Source organism: Phyllostomus discolor, chromosome 9 (genome assembly GCF_004126475.2).
Source record: "Phyllostomus discolor isolate MPI-MPIP mPhyDis1 chromosome 9, mPhyDis1.pri.v3, whole genome shotgun sequence".
Classification (NCBI taxonomy): domain Eukaryota; kingdom Metazoa; phylum Chordata; class Mammalia; order Chiroptera; family Phyllostomidae; genus Phyllostomus; species Phyllostomus discolor.
The window spans coordinates 17,153,008-17,177,153 of record NC_040911.2 but is presented as its reverse complement, the minus strand read 5'-3'; the positions used below and the strand labels follow the sequence as shown (position 1 = coordinate 17,177,153).

General features: G+C 54.2%; 1 protein-coding gene across 2 annotated transcripts in view; it reads right to left on the bottom strand.

The window, feature by feature from the left end:
- MYO5B (myosin VB) overlaps window positions 1-24,146 on the bottom strand; it is a 249,411-nt gene that overhangs the window by 146,739 nt on the left and 78,526 nt on the right. The gene's annotated exons all lie outside the window — the stretch shown is intronic.

Below are 24,146 nucleotides of genomic sequence, written 5' to 3'. Positions count from 1 at the left end.
AGTGAAATCAGACGTCTGCCAGGGAGGCCGCCAAGCCTGCACGGGTTGTGCCCGGTGTTCTGCGCCAGCACCGCCAGGAGTGACACAACAGCGATGTGCGTGGGGCGGGGTGGGGGGGGACCAGGGGGGTCAGTGGGCTGCAGACAACAAGCACACATGCACGACCCAACGGGACGGCACAGCCAATCTTCCGAGCTGGGGACCTCGGCTCTGGCTTCTGCACTCAGGGACACACCCACGTTCCTGCGGAAGCGACAGACCGAGGTCGCGAGGTCGGCAAATGGAATGTGAATCTACCTATGCCGAAACTGTCAGCAGCCTCACTTTACTCGTGCATTCTTTAAGTCACAAACCTGCCCACAAACCCCATTCAACCTCCCCCCGCAGCTCTCTGGATTCGAGGGGTCATTTCGTCTCCTCAGCCAAGTCCTGACAGGGAGAACCCAGCCCTGGGTAAGTACCGACACCCCTCTTTTTAACTCGGGGATCCTCAGCCCTGAGTGCACATTAGGATCGCCTGGGGGCTTTGACAGTGCAAGTGTGGGTTCCACCTCGGATGGACTCAGTCAGACCCTGAGGTGACACAGGAGAGCCCCAGGTGGGCGTCGGGTGCAGCCAGGGAGAGCCACAGGTCCTCAGCGCTTAACCTCAGGGTCTGCAGGCTGACAAGGCTGGCACTGCACTGCCCCCGTCTGGCAGACAGACGACTGAATTTCTGCTGTGCCACCACGCGATGTCCACAGGACTGGTTTGCTGTAGAAGCCGTCTGCATGCACATGCGCCACCACATGTGGTTTCCTAGCAAACCGGGACCCAGGGTCTCTTCTGACCCAACGCCAGCCAGAAGGAGTGTGGGGTCCATGTGATCCACCCCCCTTGTAGGGCGACAGCTCCAGGCACAGCCCCTGTGGCCCATGAGCAGCTCGGTCACAAGGAGCCTACAGGCTTTATCTTGCTTTTTCCCAGTGTTTTCCTCCAGGTGGTCACTGGCCTTTTCAAAAAGCCAGCCCATGGGCTCTGCGACGCTCGCCTCTGATGCAGTTCTGGGCAGCAAGAGCCACGTGGCAGAAGGCAGGACACTGACCCACGGGAGAGCGGATGGACGCCAACCCGCCTCCCCACCACCCGCCTCTGCTCAGGCTGCAGTCCAGGTCGCTGGTCTGGGCACCATACAGTCTCTGCCACGCTCCCTTCTCTCCGCCTGCCTGCCTGCCTGCCTGCCTGCCAGACATCACTCTGTCTTCACAGGGAGATACCAGGGAGCTTCACAGTGTCTGAGGGCTCGGGAGTAAGACGTTAAGAATGTTCCGAGGTGTCTCCAGAGAAAACTCGGAGTGTTTGGCAGCTGTAACCATCAACATTTCTCCTCTCCTCAGGTGTTCTAACTTTCTTCCTCCACTGCCTTTACAGCCCGCTGTCCGTCCAGCTGTGAAGCCTTGTAAGAAGGCTCCGTCCCCTAGCTACAGGTGAGGGACGATCCTCGGCCTCGCTCCTGCGACTCCCCCCCCCCCCCCCCCCCCCGCCAGCTGAGGCAGTACAGCACACCTGAGGAACTTTACTCGAGTCCAAGTCTCCACTCAGTGTACAGGGTTCCAGGAGAGGCTCAAGGTAACAGAGTGACAACCGAGAAGGAATGGGGGAATCCCAACGGAAGCTGAGTGGGGGCGAGGGTGTGGGGACCAAGCTGTGCGGCACCCCGGAAGCCAAGGAGCCCAGTCCCTACTCGCTCAGAGACCCCTCTGGCCTTTACCCTGCACCCCCTGTGTGCCACTCACTGAGCAGTTGATTGCACCCAGCACTGGGGAGTCTCACTGCCTGGCTCTTCCTCTGGGAGGGTCCAGTATCCCCCTGGTTCTATGCAGCTCTTTTGTCTTCTACATTTTCCATACCCACAGAACTCATCACAGCACAGCGGGTGCGAGGGGTCCCCAAGGATACTTCAGCTCTTCGCTACCTCAGGTGAGGACCTCAGCCTCGCCACGTCCAGGGGCCGGCTGGAAATGCAGCATTGCAGACCCCTCCACCCACAGCCACTGGGTCGGAAGGACTGCACCTGCAAACTGTCCTGCTCCCGCCACACGACCCTGCACTTCCCAGCCTTGGTACACAGGTCAGCCAACCACAGCCCTGGGCCAAACGCAGCGTGTTGCCGGTGTCTGTAGAGCCCATGGGTTTAAGAATGGTCTTTAAATGTTTAAGTGGCTAAAAACGTTCAGAGGAACGATATTCACATAACACATGAAGAGTGTATGACATGAAAGCCAAGTTCTGGAGTCCACAAACACTTCTATTGGAACATAACCCCACATCCCATTCCTGTCTACTCTGTGGTGGCCCCTACACTTCAGTGACCAAGTTGTGTAGCCGCAACATCAGTGTGATGGCCCAACATCCTAGGAAATTCGCTACATGGCCTTTCACGGAAAAGGTTTGCCGCCCACTACCTTTGGACATGCTGCTTCCTCCGCCCAGGATGCTCGTCCCTCACCTGTCCACGTGGGCAGAGTCCAAGTTCCAGCGCTGTACCCTCACTGAACCCTCCCTCCCCTGTGCCCCAGAGTGAGCCTTTCCCAACCCGAGCTGCTTCGATCAGTTCTTTTGTGATTAACGTTATCATTTTACAGTCATCTCTCTCATATCAAGTTTCATCTCCCTACTTGAAGATCTCTCTCTCAGGGATGCTGTTGGGCCCCCTTGCATCCCTGGCACATGGAAGATGCACTATAAATGTCTGCAGACACAGGAAGCAGTAAGGGGAAGGTGCATTGGCCAGGCACCTGGCTTACACGTAAAACAAACTGGGATAAGCACCATGTAATCAAATACAAACGTGAAAATCTGTCCCTGACCTTCAGGGTCCTGTACTCTCGTTGGGTAGATAATTCACATGAAAACATAATCTAGGGAGTGATGTGACTGCTTCCTAGAGAGGATAATAAATGTTAGTGGGGGAGGACAAGGTGAGAGGATGGGGGGGCAACAACAGTTAATGCCAGCTTGGAAAGAGCAGGAGCAGGTGGCCAAACTCTCCCGTCACCTTTTAAAGGATGGTGCGCCCTACAGCTCTGATCAGGTGAGCTTCAGACTCCAACCCAGTGAACACTGAGTGCCTGGCATGTGCCCCCTCCGAGCCAGATGCTGCCACGCCTCCTCTGTCACCACAGCGAAGACACACGTGGCCTTGTGCTGAGATCACTACAGTGGTTGGCTGTTGCTCCGGAATAAAGGAGACCCTGCGCTGTGACAGCACCCATGGGTGTCACCTTCAGGCGGGTCCCCTCAGCTCCCTGATGCCCTGCCTTCATCCGCTTCACGGGTTCTTAGCTGGACATGCCTGTGAGTCACGGAGCAGGGCTGTTTACCCAACATCACGCATACCACGCTTGATGAGCGATTTATAGGACTTCCAAGGACAATTTCAACCATAATCGAATTTTGCTTTACACGCTGCCTTTGCAGACAACCCCCACCGTCCCCTTTCCTCCACAGACCCACCCCACCCCACCTCCGAGGAAGCACGTGGCCTCTGCAGCCCAGGACGAGGTGGAACGCAATCCATGCAAACTGAACATCCAAGAGAACAGATTAAGAGAAGGGAGAGACGGCTCCATGGAGCCAGCAGAGACTGCAGGGGGCAAGCAGACGTGATCAGCGTGGTGGAAATGGAAAGGGTTTAGAGGGGAAGGGGTTCCTTTGGGGAAATGAAAATGTTTTTAAATGCATACAGGTGGTAGATGCACAACACTGTTTTAAGTGCCAATCAACTGTTGTTCACTTAACACAGTTGATTTTATGTGATGGGAACTTCATTTTATAACTGCATTGGCTCCAGATGAAGCACACGGCATCCCGGACACTGCCTCCGGGTGTGGGTTCTCCCTGCTAGCCTCTGGGAAAGCAGTAAGACAGAATTTACGCTTTGGACACAAAGCCATCACTCCTATGAGCCAGGCAGAGATGCTCGCCATCTCAGGTTCTTTGCTGCCTCTCCACTTTCTCGTCATCGGTTACTGTCCTGTTTTCACAATGCTTAATTCATCACAGGGGAGCAAGCAGTACAAGTGCACTGGTGCAGGCAGTCTTCTCCTGCCCCCTGCACTCCCTGCGTCTCCGCGGGGCCGGCCCAGAGGCGGTTCTCAGACCCACGGCTGCACCGCGGGGCCGCCTGTGGCCACAGCGCTCAGCCCTGGCAGCTGGTCAGAATGCCCCAGGGCGCCGTTCCAGCGTCCCAAGCCCGGCAGCCTCGCAGACCTGGTGCCTCGGTCTCGGAGGGCAGGAGCCGGGCAGGAGCCAGGCAGTGTTTTTTCAAGTTCCCCAGTTGCATCCAACGTGCCAGCTAGTTTGAGAACCGCCCACCCACGTGGTTTGAATTGGTGACTGTGATTTCCAGGGCACCACAGACCCTCGGGTGCCTAGAGGCTTTTCTCCACCAGATGTGAAACCCCAGCGGGGGACTCCTTCTCCTGAGCTACAGCACTGTGTCCAGAAAGCCCCTGCTGAAATGCAAACACGGTGTGGAGCAGAGCAGAGCATGTGCCCGCTCATACCAATTATCTCACGGTACTTCAGCGCTGTGGTGGAGTGTGTGGGCTCCAGGGCCAGGCAGCCAGGTGAGAATTCCAGCCTCTTGGGTAGGTGGATGAGTGGGTCTGAGCCTCGGCTTCCTCAGTCGTACAATGGGGTAAAATTTAGACAGTTGAGAGGTGTTCCAAGCATGAAATGGGACCCCACGGTCTCAGAGTGCTTACAGTAAGTGCTAACAATGGTGGTGGTGGTGGTGATGATGATGATGATGGTGACACTGTATACTGTTTAGTCAAGAAGGCAGGATCCTCATGGGATCTTGCACAGGATTAAGGGGTGGGGATGGGAGAGAGACAAGCCTAAGGCGTTCCACACGCCTGGGACCCTCCCAATGCCAGTGGGAGAACATGGGAGAACACGGGTACAGTGCTGAGGGAACGAAAGACCCTCTAGGGGGAAAAACGCCCGTGTACCGCTTATTAAAAATGGAGATACATACAGCGCAGTTCTCACTGAGGCTAGAAACCACCCCCCCACACACACACTTCTCAAAAATGCCATAAGTGATGTTCTCTGTTTGGTGTAAATGTATCCGTTTTGAGTCTTCTCTGTGAAAGCAGCGGTTGTATGGAAGGGGAAGGAAGGGAGAGGAAAAACACTTCCACACCCAGCCCACAGTTTCACCACCATCACCACAGCAGCATCCCCCCGGCGGGTGCCCGGCAGAGCCCTCACCGAGCGTCGCAGGGCACCGGGAACACACCTGCCTCGCTGCCCTCGCAGCACGAGGTGGGTCACATTTCAGTCTTTGGCAAAACAGGAGTCAGGAGCACGGAGACTAGGCTTTCTACCCCCGCTGCGCAGAACCTCCCAGCTGAGGTCTGAAGATGGAATTTCATGGGCCCAGACATCCAACTACATCCTGAACCCTGTGGGGGTGGTTTGTCCCCCAAACTCGGGGGGGTGGGCAACATCAGGAACATCCCCACCAGCATCTTCCTTCTCATCCGCTGGGCTCCCACCATGAGCCCATGAGCCCATGAGACGGGAGAGCGAGCATGTCGGGTTCCAGCCTCAACTCCCATCACCGGCTCAGCTTCCTCACCCAGAAAGCCGGGAAGTACGGCTGGTATGAGGGCTGCTGCTGGGACTGAATGAGATGACGTATATGAAACACTGGGCCCAGCGCCTGGCACAAGGTGAGTGCTCAGTGGAAACTGTCCCTGCGGCAGGAACGCGGGTCCAGGAGAGCTCAGACACAAATAATCCCAACAGAGCCCTGTGCAGACGAAGTGTCAAGGGAACAGAGCCGCGCCTCCCACCCGCACTGCTCCTGGAGTTAGTTACCGCCTCCTCCCTGGGCGCACACAGCAAGGCCAGCTCCCCGCTTCCCTGATGACTCGCCCATCAAAGGCTCTGGGCCGTGACCCCTTCCTCTCTTTCCCTAACACCAGGAAGTTGCCTGTAACTTAAAGCCAGAGGGAATTACATGTTACAGTACATCTAATATTGTAAATATACTGTTTGTCCAGGACTAAGTAAATGAAAAATCCACATGTAATTTCTGGGCCAATCAGATGGGTTCCTGAGGCCCAACCCAGATCCATTCACAACTTGCTCCTTGTTCTTTTCCGATGGGAAGACAGGTTAGGAGAGCGAACAGCCACTGGCGTCACTGGGGGAAAGGAGAGCTTAAAAAAAAGAGCAGGAAGCTTCATTCTGGAAAGTTATAATGAAGCCCGATACTTCCGATCATTTAAACGCAAGGAAAGTCGAACATGCCGAAGGCAGGCCGTCCCCACGTTTCCGGCAGTGGCCGCCGCACTGGACCGCTGACAGTTGCTGTCTCGCATGCCTGCAGCCGTGTGTCATCTCAACCCAGCCTTCTGAGGAAAGACTCCACTCTCTCTGGTATCTGATGATGTCATCGGTCCCCATGAGGTCCTGATCCTCCTTCTTCTATGTCTGTGTTCCAAGCTCGTGAAGAACGAACCAAGTCTCCGCGTGGCTGTTAAAGGCAAATTGGCCTGTGTGCCGCCTTGCAGGAGTTGTTGGTAGAGTGAGCAGTAAGTCCTCAGGTGGCAGAGTGGCCAGACGGGAAGTCCACGGGGCTCGCTCGGGGAGCAGTGCTGCATCACCGTGACCGGCCAGTGTGCGCCTGCTGTCCACCGGCAGCTGCAGTGACACCCGAGGCTGAGAGACAGCTAGGAAGCCTGGTGGGGATGCTGAGGTTTGGAAAGATCACTGAGAGTCCCCATTTAAAGAGGGCCACACCACCGGCAAGTCAGCTTTGTACGGCTGCAATGCTGAACCCAGGAGCCTGCTCGCCCAGAAAGCTGAAAGAGAAGAGGCGCTGCAAGCTCGTCCACCTCGTGCGGCTGAATGCACGTCTGCGTCCTACCAAGGAGCGGAAGCTTTGCTGAGATCCCCCTTCCAACGACACGATGACAGCCCCGGGGCTACCTATCCCCTCTAAAAGTCACTTAATATGATTTTCTAGAACGTGCTCTCTTCAGGTCCACTTAAGCTTTTTGAGATAACCCGACTTCCTAAACCCAAACAGGACAGCATCACTGGACAGTTGTTTTCCCTCTTGTTCCCTTAGGTGTGCACCCCCGATCCTGACACCCACGGACTAGTATGTCGCTTCCCCCCAAAGAGAAGTCCTAACAGTGAGCAACTGCCACGGCCCCTAGAAACATTCACCAAGGCAGAGGCTGTTTGCTTCTACTTTGAAAATGTAAGACCTGCTCCACTGTGCGGCCTCACTGAGCAGCAGAGCCAGCACCGCCTGAAGCTAGTCCAGGCTGAGTCACGTCCGCAAACAGCACTTCGCTGACCGAAACGGAGGAACTGAGAGCGTGCACAGGGACACGCTTCTTCCCTCGGGAAAAATTCCGGAGAAACTGCCCCTTGCATCTGCACACACGGGCACAGCTTGGTTCTCTCTTGCTTCAAGAGACCAACTGTCTCAGAACTCGGAACACCTGGCACAGCTGCGTCTCAGACTCAAGCCAGCTCTCAATCCTCCTTTTACAGGATCAAGCCCCCCAGCCTCCCCCACTTTACTTTTGAGGCTGACTCCATAAACGTTCTTCCACCGCTGCATGTGCCCCATAGGTTACAAGGTCCACTGACTGGAACATGGCCTCTAGTTTGTTCATTGACTCATTCATTCACTCACTCATTCATGGGTTTTTACGGAACACCCACCAGATGAGATGCACTGGGCAAGATGCTGGAACACAGTGGGGAAAAAAACATGTCCCCGCCTCCAAGGGTGTCAGACCACATTATGTAGTTAATCAACTGAGAAGGTCGTAACTGCTCGGACAGCACAGACATCCACAGTATGTGACAGGGACCTCCCCTAGTCCAGGTCATCAGGAATGGTGACCTGGTGATCTTGCTTTGCTGAAAAAGCAAGATTCAAGCTGAACCCTAGACAGACAAGGCGTTGGCCAGGCATGGCAGAGAGAGAGAATGTTCTAGGCTGAGATGTTATCTGGGTGACAAGCCTGGGGCAGGAAGGCACAGGACTTGCCAAAGAGCTGGAGGGTGGCCAGAGTGGGTGGGACTGAGTGCGGAGGAAAGGGCTCGGAATGACACTGGGGAGACAGGCAGGACGTTCTCGGGAGCCATGGGACACGTTCTTTTTACTGTTCCACGGCCAGCAGAAACGTTCACGTGGGCTTGAAACACGGGGAGAGACACGGTCGAAACTACATCACTAGACGATCGGTTCTTACAGATTGGTGGATAAGGGAAAGAATCCTCGCTGTAAGGGTTTAGTTAAATCTTCCGAAGTGCACGCTGCCAGTCCTTAACCTCTGTCCTCTTGCGGACACTCACCCTACCCTGAACAACCTGACTTCAGACCCTGTCCCTGACCACACCTTGGACTTCACTTACGAGGTGCTTCATCGTCCCAGACAGGGCAACTGCCATTCCCCTAATGCTTCCTCAGGGACATGCACATACAGCTTTTGAATCCTCTTTACTCACATGTTATTTTATTTCATAATCAACCAGGTGTCCCTATTTCTCCCCTCACTATATCTTGCCATGTGGGGCTTATGTGGAGTTTCTGGGTGTTGAGCAGAAACGTTTCAGAGGAAGAACAAAGACAGATGTTCAGCGTGGGTGCACTGGCAAGCAGGCATGGTAACAGCCCCTAAAACTCTGGGACCTCAGGGAAAGAATGTTCCAAAACCAATGCGCACTCTCACTGAGTAGCGGCCATGAAGCGGACTGTGACTTCCGAGCTAGAAGTTCAGTGGGTGTCTGCTGTGCAAACCTCCATTAACCAGAAACCTTCAAGTGATGCCTCTGATTTTCGTCCTGGTGCCGAGGAAAATTGATCACTGAGCGGTCATTATCAACAATGCATCCTGCCTGCTTGGAACTGAATCGTCCTTCGGCGAGTCCTAGCCAGTGTTACTATCAAACAAACCTGCCGTCGGAGAGCCCTCCGTGTTCTAGGCTGCTCACGGCTAACTCGTCTCTTCCATGCCAGATGACCGTGTTTGAGAGACGGATTCAGATGTCGTCTTACACTGAAATGTCACTGCAGGGCCTGCTGAAGAGTGGGTCTGTGGTTTGAAAGAACTGCTGGCCCAGCCCTCTGTCACTACCCAGAAAAGACTTCAGAGAGTGCCAGAAAAAGAGGGAGGGGCCTGTGGCCAGTGTGTCACACGCACCTGTCACAGGCTCGTTCCTGAAGGGTGGGGCGTGGAGGGAAGGACTTGCTGAGAACAGCTAAAGGGAGCAAATGCGGGTTTATCTTCGCAGCCTGCAACTCCACCCCCCGCAGCTGTCACGACAAACCACTGAGAGAAGGGGTGTGAGATGAGTGGGGACCGCCTGCACTTCCTGCTGAATGTGTGCTTGGGTTGCCCACTGCTGGAGCTCATCTGGGGTGCCTCTCCCCCTCGCCCGTGCAGCATCAACCCTCCACCAGGTGCATGGTGCCACCCCAAGGGCTGTGAGGACTCTCTGCCACTAGGACCAGCACAGGGAGCCGTGGGGGGAGGTGACAAGGAAGCACTCAGCCGTGCCAGAGCCATCTTCCTTACCCAGCTGCCACAAGCACGTTCTGGGAAAGTGATAGGTACAAATGTTCAAACTGGACACACGTTAAATCCAGACGCATTCAAAAACCGAGGCAACCTGAGCTGGGCTCACTCACTAACAACATTCTTACCTTCGTACAAATGCCTGTATGCCAGATCACAGGTAGGCTTTTGGCAAATGCAGTAGTGGTTCGTGGTGGACATGCAAATATTACTAGATGTGCATCCCAGGTCTTAAAATAGGTACACAGCCCAGGCGTTCGGTCATCCGGTGTCTGGACAAAGCCTGAGTGACACTGTACCCTTCCCAGCACCATTCAGGTCTTACAATAGGGGCGCATCCAGGCCCGCAGCTCTGTCCTTCCCCAGTGACCCCGGTGACCCCGGTGCTGAGATCCAGCAAAGCCTGGGGGAAGCCTCACAGAGCAACACCCGCAACACCTAAAGCACAGGTACGTAGTGATGCAGGCGGTGCCCACCTTAAAATACGAGTGTACGGAAAGGGAGGAAAGGAGAGGAAAGGAAAGCAATCACTCCACTTTGAACACAGGCGGAGTTACACTGGCTGTCTCCACGAGGACTGAGAGCACGGAGCCGGGGAGGTCCAGCAGAAGGCAAGTGCGTCTCGGTGTGCACGGCGTGCTGGTCTGGTAAGAGGTCACCGCGGGGCCGGGGCCTCCCTTGGCTCTACATCACGGAACCGCCACGTCAGATCACTCCAGTGCCCCAGGCCTTGGTTCTCCCAGTGGGGAGGCTGCACTGAAAGAAGCTCTAAACGCCACGTCTGCATTTATCCTTCGCTCACCTCTGTTTCCCAGGGCGAGGGCTAGGTCTAGTCAAAATCTTTGTTGTGGACCCCCAGCACACCCACGGAAAGATCATGGGCTACGGCTGACTGGAAAGGCCTCTCTCCCGATCACAGAGATCGTGGGAGACCATCAGTTCAGGTGCTTTGGTTTTAGGGGAACAAGCGTCGGGTTTACCCTTTCTGAGCAGGTGAGGGACACAGTGCCCAACCCAGGAGCTCACTGCTCTCCAGAGCGAGAGAGTGCCCCCAGAACCAGCAGGGGGCGGGGGAGAGAGGCACAGTTCCCTGGTAACAGATCATCATCAGATGTTTAAAACAGGCCACTCGCTGGTCCTCCGCTCCTGCCGCATCCACCATCTGCCTGTGTTTCACACAGCACCTCCATATTTTGGTTAACACTTAGCTCTAGAGTCTGCCTCCACTGCCGACAGGAGGAGGAAGAGCAGCTCCGTGTTACAACAGCGCTCCACCCCTCCCTCCCAGCTGAGATGCCAGTCACCAAACTGCCAGTGACGTTTTCCCGGCCGAGTCCCAACATCCCAGGCCCATATTCAGGGGCTTCATGGAAACTCAGTGCTGTTGGCCTTGTCATCCACTAGCCCACAGCTGGACGAGACACCCTGCCTGTGATCATCCATGTCCCCTCCCACTCCTCTGTGTTGTGCAGCTAGAAAAGCACTCTTCATTTAGAAAACGCATTGCAGTTCCAAAGGGCCTTCCCCAACATGGACTCTTAGAATTCCATGAGACGGGAAGCGCAGGTGTTCTTAGAAGCATCTGACACGTGAAGGACACACAGATCCACAGAGGGGAAGGGACTTGGCCAACTCACACCCGAAAAAAGAACGAACCTAGAAACAGAGCCGACGCCCAGAGCACCAGCCCAACAGTCAAAGTCCAACGAGGAGTTCCCACCAGCCACGAAGGCCCACTGGCTCACCCACACCCACTCAGGCACAAAGAACGGGCCAGATGCTGTCAGCCTCTCGCCAGAGCTCACCTTTCTACTCTGGCGTTCCGCTCTGCTGCCTCAGTTCACCTTCCACCTGAAATGCTACAATCTACGCGCACACTCAGCTGGTGTTCCTGCCTCCGATCTCTCCCTACTCTCGGGGACTTTCTAGACTGCGAGCTTCTGCAATAGCCCTTTTTTGACTGGGGTGAGGGCAGGGGGACAATACTGTCCCCCCAGGGGAGACAGTTTGGGTTGTCACACTGGAGCAGGAGGGGAGTGGGTGCTGATGGCTTCTAGCAGGTGGGGGCCAGGGATGCTGCTGAAGACCCTACAAAGCACAGGACAGCCCCCGCAGCAAAAATTATCCAGCCCCAACTACCAACAGTGTCAAGGCTGAGAAACTTTGTTCTACAGTTACCATCCTAAAACAGCAACAATAAAACCTCTCTCTCATCCACCAGGAGGTCGTTCCCCAGCTCCGAAACACCCGTGTTGTTTACAGGATAAAGTTCATGCAGGACGGTTCACAACTGGGCCCTAACGACTCCCTCCGCCCCCACCCAGCACTGCTACCCGCCAGCCCCGCTGAGTGTGCATCTCCAACACCTCCGAGCCGAGCCTCCGTCTGTGCATCTGTGCGTCTGTGTGCCTCCGCTCATGCGCCTTCCTCTGCCCTGACCGTCTTCCTCTCTTCCTCCCTCCACCTGCCCCACTGCTATTTGCCTTCAAGGTCCAGATTAAGCATTACTCCCTCTGCTGAGCCTTTTTGTTCCTGCTGGCCTGAGGGGCCTCTCTCCTCTGCGTTTTCCCTGTAACAGCCTTGACTTGCACTGCAGTCACTTGTGGAACGTTCCCCTCCCTCCCAGGGTAAGAACGAAAGGCCGTCTGTCTGCATGGCCTGTGCATGTAGCACAGGGCCTGGAAAGCGATTCGGAATGGGTTGGTTGAATGGAGGAACCCGAGCCCTGTAGATTCCTGCTTCTCACAGCAGCAGGACATGCTCTTTCCCGCCAGACAGGCTAAATACAGTACTATCTAAACACCCCATCAGCACAGGGCTGTCACCAGCCTGGGGACTTCTAGGCACGGAGAGCGGCTTTGTCTTCGAACTCCGGCACAGAGGTCTGATGGGGCTGCAGTTCTCCCTGCAGCGCTGGCACAGCTGTAGCGCCTGCACCTCCTTAGGTCTCATGTGTTAGCATTCCTGTTCTGCAGGAATTTCTGGTTCCTGCAGATTGCAAAACCTTTGATGCAATGGGTGTGTTAAATAAAGGCAATGTTTTCCGTTTCTCTAGAGCTAAACAGAAGAAAGCCGAGAGCAGGATCCTTAGCACGAGTCTAACAGTTACAGGGGAGTGGCCAAGGGGCAGTCCACCAAGTCCCAGGCTCTGGCTCTGTTCCCAACGGACAGGTCAACGGCTGACTTCAGAATGCACTGTGTCCTGCAGCCTGGCCAACCTCCATAATGGGGAACCAGCAACCCCCACGAGGCTTGGCCCGAAGGAAGCAGAAGGAACCAGAAGTCATTCATCAAGGGCTCCTCGGCACCACCGGGCCCTGTCAATTCTATAGGGACTCCCCTTGAATGCTCTCGAGGGCTTCAGAAAACACCAACCTCAGCCCTGTGAGCCACTGGGATCATCGAGGCAGAAGGTGGCCGCAACAGATCGGCAGCTAATGTAACCAGAGACCATTAAAAAATGAATGCAGGTTGCATAGTGCTGAGCTGTTGCCTCTGACCCAAGTGCCAAGGAAAGAGGCCACAGTCCAGCTGAGCCTCTCCCGGGCTTTGGGGAACTGTCCAGAGCCTGGGAGCCTCGTGAGCTGGTGCAAAAGCAGCACAATGTCTGGAGGGGACGACAGGAGACAAGGAACGGTGTTGTGTTCGAGGGGTAGGGGCTGCACAGGAGTTAGAAATGGTAGGTGCTGGTCCGAATCCTGGCCCCAGTCCTGCCACCGACGGCTGCGTGACCCCAGACAAATGCTGGGCTCACTGAGGAAGGCCCACGTCCTCCCTCAGTTTCCTCATTTGCAGGAACTGCCCATCCTTCCTCGAAAGAGCACCAGAGGAGAAAAACTCCAACCGGATGTTAAGCCCCTCTCGGGGGCAGACAATGGCCAGACAATGGCCTCGCCCGGCGCTGTGGGAGGGGGAAGTCTTCAGGGCGTGGTCTCCCCCTTGGGAGCCAGCAGCACGGTTAGGCAGAGCATGAAAAATCACAGGTGAGTGGCAGACAGGACAGAGGGTTCCTGGAGACCAGGACAGAATTAAACCTAGTGAGCGGTACCAGCCCTCAGAGACGCCCAGGCGGGAGCTCGCTCCGGCGCCAAGTCCAGGAGGAGTCCGCAAAGAGAACTTGACCCGAGGAACCTGAAGCACGTGTAGGACAAGGGTGAACATTCCCGGCAGGAAAGGGCAAGGTCATCAGCTGGGTGGAAGCCAGGGACTTGTGGGCAGATGTGCTGGGCCTAAGTTCAAAAGGCAGGTCTACATCACACCACAGCAGAGGACCTGACTCCCAGCCAAGGGATCCTCACCTGAACCTCCACCCAGAAGACGCCAGGGAAAATGTGTGAGTAGTCGGGGGGTGAGGAGAAACGTGTGTTTACAGCTGTCGAGCATCACACCAATGCTAACTGTCATCATTGCTATTCTTGGCGCCTCCCTTTGAAGCCCAGCACCATGTACAGGGCATCCAGATGGCAGAATAAAAACACTAAAAGACAAGATAGACCAGTGAATGATTCATAGCAATTTAATCGCTGAACAGTCCTCTGCACCCAGATGGAGCAGGCAAAGTAAGAAAAACAAGAACCTCTGGAAGCTACGCAACTGACACCAAACCAACACGGGCGAAGAACGAAAAGACCTTTTGCACACAAATGTGCGCAGAGAGGCCAGGCTGCCAAAGTGGCTGAGCTCTCTGAGCCACATTCCTGGTCTCCCTCCTTCCCTGGACACTGCAGCGTTTAGGTCACTGGCTCCTCTCCTCCACCCACGCGTAGGTGATGGAGGCCCCAACTTCTTAACTCTCTCCTCTTTACCCTGCCCGCCCCCTCACACACAGCACACACACCACACACCTGGTATACGGTTAAAATGCCCAACTGAGCTCTCGCATCCTAGCCCACTCCACACCTCAGAAAATTGTATCTCAATCCACTCGGTTACTCAAGCCAAAAGCCCAGAAGTTGTCCTGTCTCCCTTTCATACCCACATCCAGTCCGTGAGCAAGTCTGCGTGCTCTGCCTCCGAAAGATGCCCTGGGTCTGACCCATCTCCCGCCATTCACCCTGCCACTCCCCTTCTCTCCAGGGCTGCGCCTTCACCCTCCTACCAGGTCTCTGCTCCACTCTCGGCTTCCAAACGTCAGTGAGCATTTCCTTTCAAGTGCACCCGATCATGTCACTCCATTGCACTGAGAATAAAATCTGAACTCCTCATGGAAGCTGGCAACCCTTGCACGGCCTGCCTCTACCCCAGCCCTTTCCACACACCCCGCCCCCCCCCCCCCCGCCACCGGCACAGTGCACCGCAGCCACGGGTCTCTGGTTTCCCTGGGGCCTGTGAAACGGCAGTCCCCCTGCTCTCCGATGGCTCTGCCTTGTCACGGGCATCTCAGCTTGAATATCAACAGTCTAAAGTTCCTGCCCAGCGAATCTGACCAGTCCCTGTTAATCACTTTTAACCATACCCCTCTACTGCGTTTTCTTCATGAAGTGATATTGTTCACTCCTTGCCTGTGTCAGGTTCACAAATGTAAGCTCCAGGAGGCTGGAGACCTACCAGTTTCCTTCACTGTTCCTTCTCCTAAAACGGGGCCTGATATGTGGCAGGTGCTCAGATATGTGCGGAGGAACCCGATCTGAGCTGAAATGCACCGTGTGCATTACAGGGGCTTCATCTCTGGAGGAAATGGGGACATTCCAGCCGTCCTCGCCCCAGGGCTAAGGCTCAGATGGGGCAGAGTTCTCTGGATTCCATGGGCCTGGGAGACTTCAAGGAGGAGAGACAGGATGGAGATAGAGGACGGTATTTCAGGTGCATGCCAAGACACGGAGGAACCCATGCTTGAAGCACCTCCCGGGTTGTGAAGTGGGGGCAGGAGTAGCGCTGACACGCAGGAACAGTGTTACTGATTCCACAGCGTGAGTCGGTCTACCATTTCCCTCCCTCGCACGGGTTAAAGAAAGGGACTGGCTTTTCGGAGCATCGCCCTGCGTCTGTTACCTGTCATCACTCCACGTGTTTTCTATGCGTTCTCATTTAATCCTCACACTCTTCGGTGAGGCACCACATAAATGCAGGGGCCGCCCCCCAGAGCAGGTGCATCTTGCTACCCGGGGGCCATGCATCACTGGCAGAGCAGGCCTGGATTCCGGCGGGTTCACGGTTCTTCCCTCTGCATCCACGCTACACTGCATTCCCCAAGAAAGACCAAGCGTTCTCTGCTTTCGAGTTCAAGGACGTAGGCACCAAAATGGGGGGAGGGGAACTCAGGACAGGAAGCCAAATTACCCCAGAAACAGTTGGGATTGAGGGGAAACAAGCTCTGTGTCCCTAACAACAGCGTGGAGCCAGAAACCCAGGCCAGTGACTTCCAACTCTGGACTCTCCCCTGCCACTACAGCCCACTTCAAACGATAAATAGCAGCGGCAATTTGAAGCTCTACCAGTAAGTGTGCCTTGGGCCAGGGCGTGCCGGGGTGAGGAGCAATCAGAAGGCTAGACTTCGGTTCAGAGAGTCAAACTGCAGAAAGCAATCCGAATCCAAGAATGCTGCGAGGATAACCCCTGTTAACCTCCCTGACATCTCCTGGATGAGCTCATTACTTAAAAAATAGACTCAAATGAAGCCACAGCTGTGAGAGCAAGAAGGAAGGATTGGCAGGATGTTTTCTTCCTTAAACTGCAGAAGATGTGCCAGAAGGCGGTCCTTAGCCAGAGGCAGGCTCATGCACTGCGGAGCGGAACGCTCAGGATGAAGGCGAGACCCGTCCCCCGGCTGCGGGCACTGAGCAGGAAGTGAGCCCCATTATGACCTTGCCCTTGTGGCAGCAGCACTGGCCCATCCTACTGTGCTCCCCCCAGCACCCGAAGGGTGAGGGGCACTAGGCAATGGGGGGGAATGGCTTGCCTCAGTAGGATGGAGGCAAAGAGAGAAGGGAAAGAACGTGGCAGGAGGACACAAAAGGGAAGACAAGGCATTTAAAAAGCTGGTGGCGGGGGGCAGGGAGCATATTAGTTCCAAACAACAGTATACTAGCTAATAGTCACCTCCTTCCTTCCACTCAGGATTGATAAATAGGGGTCAGGATGACAGTGAGCTGGTTCAGGAGTCCATTTCCTCAGCTGCTAACAGCCTTCTGCACCAAAGAAACAGCGCTAAGGAAGTAAACACAACACAAGGGTGCCACGGGCCCACTCTGTCCACATCCCGGGTGCCCAGGGGCGCACAGGTGCACCTGCCCCCACAGCAGTGCCTCCCGAGTCCTTCGGGGCTCTGACCCTGTCGGGACACACCGGGCACCCGCTCCTGTCCTTCCTGTCCCTGTAGCCACACCCCCACGGGCTTGTCACAGTCCTGGAGATGAGCAAAGGGGCGTTCAGTAGCTGGCCTAGGTCAGGCATTTCCAGAAGTTGGTCACGAAATGATTCTCGCTGGGCCAGGGCATCCGTCTGATACAAACTGGCCCCGAGCAGAGGGAGGGGCTGCTGCGCTCTCCTCACACCTCAGACAGCCAGCCCCCCTACCGCCACCCTCCGGCTCCTTCAGGCGCTGTCCGAGGAGCAGTCCGAAACGACTCATGTTTGGTTTTCAAGGTTCTTCCAGAATATTCCCAAGGGAGTGAAGTGGCACTAGGCTCAGCAACGACTGTGATAAGTGTGGTCGGGACATTCACGCTTTGCTGGTTATTGCACTGCGAGAGAAAGGAGCCCGAACTGAGAACCTTGTGTTTTAACAAAACATTCAAAAATAACACCATAAAAATGTTGGTTATTTCTGTTCATTAGTAGTTTTTTAATATATCCCCTTTTTATGTTTATAGCATGCCAACTGTCCTTATATGTGAAGGACTACTCTCTCTCTCTCTCTCTCTTTTTAAAGATTTTATTTACTTGTTTTCAGAGAGAGGGGAAGGGAGGAGAAAAGAAAAGGGAGAAAAACATCAGTGTGTAGTTGCCTCTCATGCGCCCCCACTGGGGACCTAGCCTGCAATTCAGGCAGGTGCCCTGACTGGGAATCGAACCAGCGACCCTTTGGTTCACAGGCTGGCACTCAGTCCGCTGAGTCACACCAGCCAGGACAAAGGACTACTATTTATGTCCTTGACTAAGTGATGTGTCCTTGTTGGCTTTGTCATACACAAATCATGTATCATAGAAATGTACACGTGAAACCCATATAATTTTATCAGCCAACATCGCCCCAATAAATTTAATCTTTAAAAAAACAGGCAGCAAAAAAATGTTTTCTATGGAAAAAACGGGGGAATGGCAGTTGAGGTTTTTTGTTGAGCATTATACTTTATCTTGGCCAACTTTAAGTGCCTGACAACTCTACCTCAGTGACTAGGACCCTTGCTGTCACTGGGCTGGTTTTTTGTTGTCTTTACTAGTTCACAAAATCCAAAGTCTGGGAACCACTGGTCTGTGTTCTGGCTTGGAGAACACACCACAGCTTAGAGCGCAAACGGGGTTCTAGAAACCGGAGACCCTCCTACTTCGCTTTATACTTGACCACACTGAAGAAATCCTCCTCTAAAAGAAATGACCCCGTAAACCCATGAAATGGCCCCAGATCCAGCTGCTGACCTCCTGCCTGCCACGAGGTGCGGACAGGTGGTCAGGATCAGAAACTCAAGTCAAAGGGTGGGCAGCCGGACGCACTTGGGGCTGCGGCGTGGCCCAGGTGTTCTCCGGTCCGTTGGGTTATCTGTACATGACACGTTCGGGAACGTCCTGCAATCGAAAATCTGTTTACTCAAAATCTCTCAGTTATATCTGACTAAGGAGCTCTACTGACTTTAAAGGCACACAGGTTCTGGAGAGATTCCTGTCCCACGAACGTGGGGAAACAAAGGCACAGGGGGAAGAGCAGCTCAGCAGGAGTCAGGAGCCCCCTCTGCTTCTCACATGCCCTGTGATCCAGGAACGAGCTAAATCACCTTTGCCCTAAGGTTCCACGTTCCCACTCGGCAGTTTCCTCCTACAGCTGCTTGCTGGACCCTGCATGCAACAATAGCGCACCTGCTGGACTCTGGTCCACACAGTCTGTGGACCTGAAGGATGGACAGCCAGCCACAGACTCCGGACTGGGGAAGGAAAGTCAGACACACTTCCGTGAGCCCATAGGCAGCAGGACCCAGACTTATGGGGAGAGGGACAGTCAGGGAATCCAGGGTGGCTCGGAGAGCCCTTGGGAGCAGCCTGACCCCTCAGTGACGAGCCTAACCAGATTCCCCAGTTGACCACCTACTCCAGACTGAGTGTGTGTGTCTCCCACAAATTCACGTGAAACTCTGACACCCACTGTGATGGGGGCTAGAGGCGGGGCCTGGGGAGGGTGGCCGGGTCCTGAGAGTAGAGCTCTCACAAACGGGATCCGTGCCCTTACCAAAGGGACATGGCCCTCCTACCCTGTGAGGACTCGGCAGGACCACTGACCAGAAATTCGTAGGCCCCCACTAGACATCTAACCTTCCCGGCCTTCAGAACTGCAGGAGGTAAATGGTTGCTGTGGAAGCCACCCAGTCTGTGACATTCTGTTACAGAAGCCCTGCAGGTCTAGGCCACGTACTTCCTCAAAGGCTCCGCATCGAGGCTCAAGGAGGAAATCTGTGTGAGGGGTTAGGAGGGGACACTCTCACCTCCAGGGCAGCCACCAAGGCTCCTTCCGCTCTCCTCCCAGCAAGCCACGCCCACCACATCCCAACTGCTACACCTGTTTCCCCCCCTGTCCTTTCACCCCTCTCGATGCACGTGTTACTCCAAAGTGGACATTTTTATAAAATAAGGGGGAATCCAGCGGTGCCTTGCCCCACAGCTGCCTCCGAGTCGGGGTGTGACAAGAGGCCAGCAGCCCTCCACATGCCACTCACAGGACATCGCCTTCAGTGGGAGTCCCCTGGAGCATCTGGCGTTAGAAGACCACAATGGGGAGAGGGACAAACTGAAGAAACGCCACTTCATCCAACCCTCCCTGGAACAGTGCTAAACGGTAACACCTGTGCACCGTTTGCTAGGCACAAGGTGCTGGGCCGGACACTGGGATGAACCAGGTTCCCACGTGAAGAGCGCTGCACCGCGGGCAGGGGTAAGACACTGAGGTCCTCCGGTGCCCCTGCAGTGGGGAGGGCAATATCTGAGGGGTCTTCGGCCATTTGTGTCACTTGTCTGCCCATCCCACCCCTCGTCCAAGGGAAGGGCATTTCCAGTTGGGTGTTTCTTTAAAACACTGCACTTGGTCAGTAAACCTAAACATGACCAGGAGCTGGGAGCTGAAAAAATATTTTCATGCGACTAGCAGCAAGCTAAACGAGGACGAAAGTTATGCGTCGCCTGAGACTCAGAGGTGCCTTCCAAGAAAGCATCCGCTGTGTTCCCGAGAGGCCTTGCCAGCACCCCGCCCTCCTCCTCCTCCACCTTTCACAGGCCCACAAAGCCCACATGTAGGTCAGCCTCTTCCTCGGTGGCTCCCTCCACCAGGGCCAGGGGGCCTCAGGATAAATTACCCCCACCTAAACTCACCAGGGGATGGCTGGCAGCCTACTCCCAGAGCCTAAGGGACCCCTCAGCCCATTGTCCCCAACAGGACGATCTTCAACTCTTAGAAACATGCCTGCTATTTTTAAAGAGCTCGCTGACAGCCAACAAAAGCCAACCGATGGCTCAGGACGCTGCCCGCTGATTCACGCAGCCCACACACAGGTGATTCATTCACCAGTTAGTGTAAAGGTGACGAGGAAGGTGGGGGAACCACCACAGAGAAACCTCCTCATTGTGAGGGTGCACAATCGCGGCACTGTAATAACATAAAAGCGCTCTCTCCAGAGCAAAGAGTTTTCACACCCGGGCGCTGGCTGAGAAGCTCTGTTTTGATCCAAGGGCACAAATCAGGTGTCCTGGGACATGAAGGCTCACATGAGGAAAAAACGTCATTTCTGGGCAAATTTCAGTGCAGTGACATCTATTTAATATGATGATTCACACATGCAACCTCCTCTCCCCTTCCCTCTGATGTGTAAGCTTTGTTAGAAAATAGAACCAGGAATCCAGAAACTCACAAGTTCACACAAAGCAGCACACGGAAGGGAAGAAAGAAGGGTGGAAAGCTAGTGTAGAGACCCTTCTCGCCCCATTAACTCTCACTTCACATTTCCCAAATCCTTGGTTATACAGGTTAAAATTTTACCAGAAAGTAATTCATTTGGTTTAATGATACTCTTTTTCTAAAACTGCAACTATACCTCTAATGGAAGCACAATACATGGGTGACTCACGCCCTCCTAACCAATCAGCTCACTGCCATCTGGAGAAGGAGAGTTGAGGGCGGTGGCGGCTCAGAGGACATGCCTCCTCACCACAGCCAGGGCAACCTCAGATGTGATGGGCTCAAGGCCCATTGCAACACCAAGTGCTGGCAGGGGGGTTGACAAGGGGTTCCGATGTGGCAGGACAGAGGCAGAATGCCAGACATCACGGTCACCCCCAAACCACGTGCCACACCCGACACCCACTTTAGGGCACTCCAGGCCCCACGTCCCTCAGGCACATGCTGGGAATATTATAGCTCAAGGGGATTACGGACCAAGGAGGCTGACCTAGAAACCGTCTCCAGCAAAAAGACACATGTTGCTAATGCGAAACTGAATCCCAAACTTCAAATAAACAATATCAAAGAATTTTTTATAACAGTATAGTGATATTAGTAGTAGCTGCCTACATTTAAAATGCATTCTTAAAAACAAATCAATTCAGGTTCAGAACCTTACTCTTTACTACGCTTAAAGCAAGAACTGAACCCTGGTTGGTGCTGCTCAGTGGACTGAATGTTGGCCTGCAAACAGAGAGGTCGCCGGTTCAATTCCCAGTCAGGGCACCTGCCTGGGTTGTGGGCCCGGTCCCTGGTTGGGGGTGTGTGAGAGGCAATCTATTGATAAATCTCCCACACACTGATGTTTCTCTACCTGTCTTTCTCCCTCCCCCCTCTCTAAAAAAGTAAATAAATAAAATCTGTTTTCAAAAAAAGCAAGAACTGAGAGGATAGGTAAAAAATGCTAATATCACATGGAACTTATTCTGGGTCCTAATCCTTCCTACCTCCAGGGGATGTCTGGCCTAAATTTCACTCACAGATAGCCTCCCCAACTTCCGTGCTCCCTAAGAGCTGAGACCATTCGGCACTGAGGTTCACTTTACTGCAGCGAAGAACTCAAGGCCGTCGCCCAATGCAACAGGAGGAAGCAGCTGCCGGTTTGCATAAACATGCTGTTGCATGCGGCCTGTGGCATCCGGGCACTGGGGATGCAGAGGCGAGGCAGGCAATTTTATCCTTATTTGGGGGCATTACCTTCACTTGAACCCATAAGCTCTGAGGGTCTCCCTGCATCTGGCCAGCCCTTCCGCAAATACGTAGGCTCAGTTACAAGCCTGGTCCCCAAGGCCACACAGCCCCGGGGTGGAGGGAGGCACACCTCCTGGGAGCCACCGTCCTGATCCCCGAGACCATCAGGGACCTCAGATGCATTCCTCCTCAGGCACACCACGCCAGTCCCCTCTGACGGAGACTGACAATGAAAAGTGAATTGTGGAGTACGGCTCTGTCGTTTCCCTGAACAGCTGCCACGGAGGCGTCACAGCGAAACTGACTCTGGGGCCAGGCTGCCTGCCGCTTAGTAGCTGTGTGACATGGGCCAGTTCTAGAACCTGCCTGGGCCTCAGTCTATCATCGGATTGCTCCCGCAGGGTAGATGGGGACTCCGTGCCCTAAGATGTGGCATGTGTAGAACAGTGCCAGGCACCCGTTAGCAGGCGCTTAGCAACACACCTCACGGGCTTGAGCTCAGCTTCCTCGCCGGCAAAGTTGGGGGAGGGGGATCAGAGTGTATGGGCTTCCAGTCCTTGCTCCAGGACGAATCCAGAGTCCGTTCCAAGAGTCGGGGGCTTGTCCTCTTAGCTTTCTCTTTCCAGGTTACTTTCATTTTTTAAAATGCTGCTTTAACCATTTTTAATTGTCCTCTCTGGACCATTATGTTTTCTGATCCTCACAGTGGGGTGGTAGGTAGAAAAACGTGCTCACAGGGAGTGTGAGCTGCGTCATCTGAGAGTGAGGAGGACCCTGGGAAGGAACTGCCGCCTCAATGCTCAGTTCCTGAAGAAGCTTCGGCGGACGGGTGGATATCCAGGTGGGACCAAACCCCTCAGAGCTGCAGAGCTCATCACTCGCACAGCAGTCCTTGGCCTTGCGGGAGACTTCCCCAGTCCCTTATGCTCCTGGCTCCTGGGAACGCGTGACCAAACCAAGCAGCCACAGAGTCTGGGCGCCTGCGCCCTGAGGGTAATGACGACAGACAGATGCATTTATAGTTTGAAGCTCACAACTTCTCTGAGAAGTCAGTGGGGCAGGTATTATTCCATCCCTAGCAAAACAGAGGGGTGCGGAGGGCTCAGCAAGTGTGAGTGACTTTGCCCACTTCCATATGAAACTACAGGCAGGACTGCAACCCATGTCTTCTCACTCCAAGTCGGGGCTTTCGGCCCACTTTTCCCACGGGGCAGTTCACAACCATGAAATGCCCAGGTTACCCTTGCCCGTAATGAATGACATCAATGGTTCTCCCAGCCCTTCCTGCTTATTCTGCCTAGATGATTCATTACGAGAAGTCAGTGGTAGTTTTTACAATATACAAACAGCTTAAATGTTTATTTAGGAAATAAAAAGCATGACAAGAAAATATATATGCCTTAGAACACAAAATCTAATCTAAAACCTGTAACACAGAGGGCAATGATTAGCTAATAACCAACCCCATCTCCACTCCCAGGCTAAACAAAGAATATTTTATCCAGTTACTTTCCCCCAAATGACACCAGCCATTCAGCTATCACCACCTTCTAGAAATTACACACAATATAAAATTGAGATAATTCAACTGGTTAAAATGCTACATTATACAGTGATGTCATCAGCCACAAAAGTGCAAAGATCATTTAACATGTGTAGGCTGTTTATGACAGAGCTATCAGCCATGGGGATGGGCAACCACTCACAATAGAGTATAAATTTGTCTTGTTTGCATTTCTGAGAAGCTGTTTTTTCCTATTTCAGCTTTGACCTATGTTGCCACAGAGTCTCTTCAGAGTCTGAACAGTTAACACAGTAGACATGACAGGGGTTTAGAGCGAGGGCACAACCATCTTATCCACCAGCCCCCACCCCATAAACTGCATAAGCTTCAGGAAGGCTTTGGCCACCCTGCTGTGGGGAAGTGGTCCTTTTTACTGCCAGGTGACCCTGGGATGCTGCAGGCTGAGCTGACAGTGAAGTGCTTCACATTGCGGCGGAGGGGAGCCCTGTGAGTTGAGTGTCTGGCTGTCTAATGGGTCAAGGGAAGGAGATGTGGCCGCCTGCGCTGGGGAAACCGGAGAAAGCAGCCAGGCCGTTACAGCAAAACACCTGCAGCTCGGCCTAGAACTCAAGATCTCCCACAGAGAAGCCTCCACAGCTGCTCCAGGAAATTCCTTCCAGGTGGGAGGTTTCTTTCCAGCCTCCGTTATTACCTT